The following is a 7,696-nucleotide window of genomic DNA, read 5'->3' as shown; positions in this document are numbered from 1 at the left end:
CTATAAAGTAATACTCTGAACATGTCACATTATATCTGCACACTGGAGTAGATCCGGAGACTCCGATCCTCCGATTAATGATGTGTAGGTAATCGTTTGAACTTGCCTCTTCCCGCTTCACCAACCAACCTGCTAATCGTGAGAGCGATGACTTTTAAAGTAAAATTCCTAGTAAGCCATTCGTCACGTTCCACAGAGCGCCCTCAGACTTGTTTGCTAGAATAGTTTCAGGGGAAAGGTAGTGCTGAAGCAGTAACGCAACGCTCAGCTACCTCCGGCGGTCCATTAAGAATGAATGGAGCGGTAACACACGATTGACCTCCTCTCCATTCACAAGGGTGTTCATCCTATGGATAGTGGATAATTTCCAAACTTGACAATACACCTCCTTTAAGAGGTTGTCCACTACTTTTTCATTGATGTTGTCCCATCCTTGGGATAGGTCATCAATGTCTGATCGGTTGTGGTCAGACACCCGGCACTCCGCCGATCAGCTATTTCCGATGGCCGGAACTGCTCGATTGCAGAGCTACCCCATCTTCTGGTAGTGGTCGCAGCATGGTACTGCACAGGTGATAGAATAGGCCAATGTTCAGCACCATGCAGTGCCCATTAGCAGAATAAGGAGCCGCTCCTCAATCGAGCAGTTCTGGCCGACGAGAACAGCTGATCGGCAGAGGTGCCGGGTGTCAGACCCTGTTCTAATCAGACATTGATGACCTATCCTCAGGATAGGTCATCAATGAAAAAATAGTGGACAACCTCTTCAAGGCTAAGCTCATCTGTTGTTCACCTAAGTTCATCCCACACTATTAAACAGAAGATATCAATAAATGTCAATTTGTTTAAAATCAGCTTTAGGGTTTTTTTGGCAATTTTTTTTTTATGATTCTATTAAAGCACACAAATAGCAATTTTGCAGTTTTTTACACTAGCCACTGTATTTTTTAGGCTCAAACTCCCTGTCTTTTTAGGAAGAGTTTTCAGCAGGCTCCTTATCAGCAAAGGCAGGATTACAATGATTCTATAGGCAGCGAAGTCACAGCTCACCTTCAGGATAGGCGCACAAAACCTTTGTCTCTTCATCCTAGAAAAATGGTCTGATTTTTCTGCTCAAGGTGAGATCCGTGTTTTTTTGGAGGTGGAGAGAAAAAAAGAAGTTTCTCCACCTTCTCTATTATGTCAATCCGTGTAAATCGGACTGCAGTCAGATGTCATCCGAGAGCAGTCCAATCTTTTCCGTAGAGTAATTGACTTGAATTGACTTGCATTGCTAATTTTGATCTGACACTCGTATTAAATTTGGATATGGCATTAATTTTTTGGTGGTCCGAGATAAAAATTGGACGTGTGTACAGCCCCATAGAATAACATGAGTACGAGCGCTATTCAAGAAAACCACGAATGGCACTCATCTGATATAATCGGTCATGTGCACGAGCATGACTTTTTTGTACATGCTCATTAGATGCAAAAAATAGATCAGCCTATTGCATTTAATGTGCATGTGCATTTCCCAAAACAGGAAATTAAAATCTAAAAAAAAGCTCTGGTGGCCACAGTGAGAATTGCAAGATTTCTACTTTTTATTTTTAATACAGATTGTGTCTTTTTTTTGTTAATACGTTTCATCAGAAAAATGTTATTGAAAACATAGGTCATTTTCGGATGATTGCTTTTGAATAAGGTGACATCAACACACGTGGGTTGTTAAAGATGTTACTATTCCAACCACAGAGCCCACTGTAATGTCACATCTTTCCTATCGCTGCTTTTAATGCCATATTGAGTAACAAGCAAATAAAATCATAGGCTGGGGTAATTCTCATTTCACGGGTCTGACCTGAAGAACAGAAGTAGCACATTTTATCCGGACATGCAGAAGAAGTGGTGCTGGTAGTGTGCACATAATTAGATAATGCACAGTACATTACTGAGGTCACAGATGTCCGCTCCGCCATGTATAATGCATGCGCTTCCATTAGCCGGCAGTGGGTAATATCCACTATGGGTTCACTCTCATCTCATTAATGCCCTGGTTATTGCTGCACACTATGTATCAATGTTATAAAATACAGTGAAGAGATGACAATGTAATATGGAAGCACTATGGAATGTGTCTCCAGAGGATAGGTTTGTAACTAAGAAAAAAAAGAAATCCTTTAAAAGTTTCTGACGTTTACATTTTTATCTTATATATTAATAGGAGACATAGAAAAAGCTACTTTGCAATGACCTGTAGCAGGGAAATCTGCTTCTTTCTCCTCCTGGACTGATCTTTCACTCTCAGTTCATGGGTAAAATCTGTTTTCAGTGAAGATGGATTTTCCTGAGATAGATGACAGTTGGTGCTTTTAAACTTCTATGGAGGAGGGAGGAGCTAGAGGCTGACGCATACATCCTGCCATCCTGCTGCAAGTTCTCCATAGAACTTTATGAGCATCGACTGTTATCTCCTATCTAATGAATGGAAAAGTCTTTACTCACTGAAGATACATTTTACCCGTGAAGTGAGAATCTTGAGAATGATAAATCAGTCCAGGAAGAGAAAGATGGTAGAAAACTGTAGGGGAACTAAAGTGCACAAGACTATCAGGTAATACCCTATTCGGTGCAAAGGAAGGTGTTCACCTGAGCAGGTCGTGCTAAGGCACAACTCCAATGAGCACCTGAGACATCAGCTGCTGCTGCCTTCATCATCCAGGGCACATCCTGACATATACAGTATGGCCGGGGTCACACTGGCGAGGAATACGGGAGAGTGAGAGGTGCTAACAGCATGCATTACACACGGACCAATGATTCTCTATGGGGTCCCTCGCACCAGCTGTATATTTCTCATCCGTATTCTACGGTCCGTGCCAATCGCAGCATGCTGCGATTGTCAGCGTACTACGCCCGTAGTACGCCAATGCAAGTCTATGGGTGCGCAAAAAATACGGATTACACACGGACCACACATGTGACTTGCGAGAAATACGCACCCGGTGTCTTTTAGCAAAGCCGGCAAGTGGACTAATAATAGGACTGCAACGGAGATAGAAAAAAATATGAGGGAAAAGAAAACCAAGAGAGCGATAGGAAACATAATCAGCACAGATCTTTTTCCCTATTTTATTTGTTTCTTTCCTATTGCTCTCTTGTTTTTCTTTTCCCTCATATTTTTTTCTATCTCCTTTGCAGTCCTATTATTAGTCCACTTCTCAATGTCCTCTCCTTCCCCGGCCATCACCATCCCTCTACTCCTCCCTCTTTTTCAAATTTTCTCGTAGGCGTTGTCTTCATGTTCATTCACACCTTCAGCATTTTTAAACCCTTGAACATTTACTATGCAATTGTTTTTTCATTAGTCCAGTGTTGAAACGCGTTGTAGAAATAAAAACCGCTCAACTCATCGTGGTCTTAAGGGTTCTTCATTACCGCAGCGTAGCCCGATATCATTCAAAGTGTCCTGGAGGAGAAAGCAGATTTCTCTGATAAGAAATATTACAAAGTTTCTTGTTGTCACATGCACTACTGACTTATGAAAAAGAAAGGAATTAACACCTACTATCACTAACATGTAGACCTACTGAGCACAAAGAAGCAAAGAGACCTGTAGGGAAGCAGCACAGAGGGACAGCATAGAGGAGCAGAACAGAGGAGAAGCACAAAAGAGCAGCACAGAGCAGAACAGAGGCAGCACAGAGCAGCACAACAGAGAGGCAGCACAGAGCAGCACCGAGGCAGCACAGAGCAGCACAACAGAGAGGCAGCACAACAGAGAGGCAGCACAGAGCAGCACAGAGGCAGCACAGAGCAGCACAACAGAGAGGCAGCACAGAGGCAGCACAGAGCAGCACAGAGGCAGCACAGAGCAGCACAACAGAGAGGCAGCACAACAGAGAGGCAGCACAACAGAGAGGCAGCACAGAGCAGAACAGAGGCAGCACAGAGGCAGCACAGAGGCAGCAAAGAGCAGCACAGAGGCAGCACAGAGCAGCACAGAGGCAGCACAGAGGCAGCACAGAGCAGCACAACAGAGAGGCAGCACAGAGGCAGCACAGAGGCAGCACAGAGCAGCACAGAGGCAGCACAGAGGCAGCACAGAGGGACAGCATAGAGGAGCAGAACAGAGGAGAAGCACAAAAGAGCAGCACAGAGAGGCAGCACAGAGCAGAACAGAGGCAGCACAGAGCAGCACAACAGAGAGGCAGCACAGAGCAGCACAGAGCAGCACAGAGGCAGCACAGAGCAGCACAGAGGCAGCAAAGAGGCAGCACAGAGGCAGCACAGAGCAGCACAACAGAGAGGCAGCACAGAGCAGCACAGAGGGACAGCATAGAGGAGCAGAACAGAGGAGAAGCACAAAAGAGCAGCACAGAGAGGCAGCACAGAGCAGCACAAAGGCAGCACAGAGGCAGCACAGAGCAGCACAACAGAGAGGCAGCACAGAGCAGCACAGAGGGACAGCATAGAGGAGCAGAACAGAGGAGAAGCACAAAAGAGCAGCACAACAGAGAGGCAGCACACAGGAGCACAACAGAGGCAGCACAGAGCAGCACAACAGAGAGGCAGCACACAGGAGCAGCACAGAGAGGCAGCACAGAGCAGCACAACAGAGAGGCAGCACAGAGCAGCACAGAGAGGCAGCACAGAGCAGCACAACAGAGAGGCAGCACACAGGAGCAGCACAGAGAGGCAGCACAGAGCAGCACAACAGAGAGGCAGCACAGAGCAGCACAACAGAGAGGCAGCACAGAGCAGCACAGAGAGGCAGCACAGAGCAGCACAGAGGCAGCACAGAGCAGCACAGAGCAGCACAGAGCAGCACAACAGAGAGGCAGCACAGAGCAGCACAACAGAGAGGCAGCACAGAGCAGCACAACAGAGAGGCAGCACAGAGCAGTACAGAGAGGCAGCACAGAGCAGCACAGAGCAGCACAGAGAGGCAGCACAGAGCAGCACAGAGAGGCAGCACAGAGCAGCACAACAGAGAGGCAGCACAGAGCAGCACAGAGAGGCAGCACAGAGTAGCACAACAGAGAGGCAGCACAGAGAGGAAGCACAGAGCAGCACAACAGAGAGGCAGCACAGAGCAGCACAGAGAGGCAGCACAGAGCAGCACAACAGAGAGGCAGCACAGAGCAGCACAACAGAGAGGCAGCACAGAGCGGCACAGAGGCAGCACAGAGCAGCACAACAGAGAGGCAGCACAGAGCAGCACAACAGAGAGGCAGCACAGAGCAGCACAGAGAGGCAGCACAGAGCAGCACAACAGAGAGGCAGCACAGAGCAGCACAGAGAGGCAGCACAGAGCAGCACAACAGAGGCAGCACAGAGCAGCACAACAGAGAGGCAGCACAGAGCAGCACAACAGAGAGGCAGCACAGAGCAGCACAGAGAGGCAGCACAGAGCAGCACAACAGAGAGGCAGCACAGAGCAGCACAGAGCAGCACAGAGGCAGCACAGAGCAGCACAACAGAGAGGCAGCACAGAGCAGCACAGAGAGGCAGCACAGAGCAGCACAACAGAGAGGCAGCACAGAGCAGCACAGAGAGGCAGCACAGAGCAGCACAACAGAGAGGCAGCACAGAGCAGCACAGAGGCAGCACAGAGCAGCACAACAGAGAGGCAGCACAGAGCAGCACAGAGGCAGCACAGAGCAACACAGAGCAGCACAGAGGCAGCACAGAGCAGCACAACAGAGAGGCAGCACAGAGCAGCACAACAGAGAGGCAGCACAGAGCAGCACAGAGAGGCAGCACAGAGCAGCACAACAGAGAGGCAGCACACAGGAGCAGCACAACAGAGAGGCAGCACAGAGAGGCAGCACAGAGAGGCAGCACAGAGCAGCACAGAGGCAGCACAGAGCAGCACAGAGCAGCACAACAGAGAGGCAGCACAGAGCAGCACAGAGCAGCACAACAGAGAGGCAGCACAGAGCAGCACAGAGAGGCAGCACAGAGAAGCACAGAGGCAGCACAGAGAAGCACAGAGGCAGCACAGAGCAGCACAACAGAGAGGCAGCACAGAGCAGCACAACAGAGAGGCAGCACAGAGAGGCAGCACAGAGCAGCACAACAGAGAGGCAGCACAGAGCAGCACAGAGAGGCAGCACAGAGGAGCAGAACAGAGGAGAAGCACAAAAGAGCAGCACAACAGAGAGGCAGCACACAGGAGCACAACAGAGGCAGCACAGAGCAGCACAACAGTGAGGCAGCACACAGGAGCAGCACAGAGAGGCAGCACAGAGCAGCACAACAGAGAGGCAGCACAGAGCAGCACAACAGAGAGGCAGCACAGAGCAGCACAGAGAGGCAGCACAGAGCAGCACAACAGAGAGGCAGCACAGAGCAGCACAGAGAGGCAGCACAGAGCAGCACAACAGAGAGGCAGCACAGAGCAGCACAGAGGCAGCACAGAGCAGCACAACAGAGAGGCAGCACAGAGCAGCACAACAGAGAGGCAGCACAGAGCAGCACAACAGAGAGGCAGCACAGAGCAGCACAACAGAGAGGCAGCACAGAGCAGCACAGAGAGGCAGCACAGAGCAGCACAACAGAGAGGCAGCACACAGGAGCACAACAGAGGCAGCACAGAGCAGCACAACAGAGAGGCAGCACACAGGAGCAGCACAGAGAGGCAGCACAGAGCAGCACAACAGAGAGGCAGCACAGAGCAGCACAACAGAGAGGCAGCACAGAGAGGCAGCACAGAGCAGCACAACAGAGAGGCAGCACAGAGCAGCACAACAGAGAGGCAGCACAGAGCAGCACAGAGAGGCAGCACAGAGCAGCACAACAGAGAGGAAGCACAGAGCAGCACAGAGAGGCAGCACAGAGCAGCACAACAGAGAGGCAGCACAGAGCAGCACAGAGAGGCAGCACAGAGCAGCACAACAGAGAGGCAGCACAGAGCAGCACAACAGAGAGGCAGCACAGAGCAGCACAACAGAGAGGCAGCACAGAGCAGCACAGAGGCAGCACAGAGCAGCACAGAGCAGCACAACAGAGAGGCAGCACAGAGCAGCACAGAGAGGCAGCACAGAGCAGCACAACAGAGAGGCAGCACAGAGCAGCACAACAGAGAGGCAGCACAGAGCAGCACAGAGAGGCAGCACAGAGCAGCACAACAGAGAGGAAGCACAGAGCAGCACAGAGAGGCAGCACAGAGCAGCACAACAGAGAGGCAGCACAGAGCAGCACAGAGAGGCAGCACAGAGCAGCACAACAGAGAGGCAGCACAGAGCAGCACAACAGAGAGGCAGCACAGAGCAGCACAACAGAGAGGCAGCACAGAGCAGCACAGAGGCAGCACAGAGCAGCACAGAGGCAGCACAGAGCAGCACAACAGAGAGGCAGCACAGAGAGGCAGCACAAAGCAGCACAACAGAGAGGCAGCACAGAGCAGCACAGAGAGGCAGCACAGAGCAGCACAACAGAGAGGCAGCACAGAGCAGCACAGAGCAGCACAGAGGCAGCACAGAGCAGCACAACAGAGAGGCAGCACAGAGCTGCACAGAGGCAGCACAGAGGCAGCACAGAGCAGCACAACAGAGAGGTAGCACAGAGGCAGCACAGAGCAGCACAACAGAGAGGCAGCACAGAGCAGCACAACAGAGAGGCAGCACACAGGAGCACAACAGAGGCAGCACAGAGCAGCACAACAGAGAGGCAGCACACAGGAGCAGCACAGAGAGGCAGCACAGAGCAG

The sequence above is a fragment of the Dendrobates tinctorius genome, unplaced genomic scaffold (genome assembly GCF_039654945.1).
Source record: "Dendrobates tinctorius isolate UK_male_01 unplaced genomic scaffold, ASM3965494v1 ptg000028l, whole genome shotgun sequence".
NCBI classification, from domain to species: domain Eukaryota; kingdom Metazoa; phylum Chordata; class Amphibia; order Anura; family Dendrobatidae; genus Dendrobates; species Dendrobates tinctorius.
The sequence above is the reverse complement of the archived record's forward strand: the minus strand, read 5'-3'. Positions refer to the sequence as shown.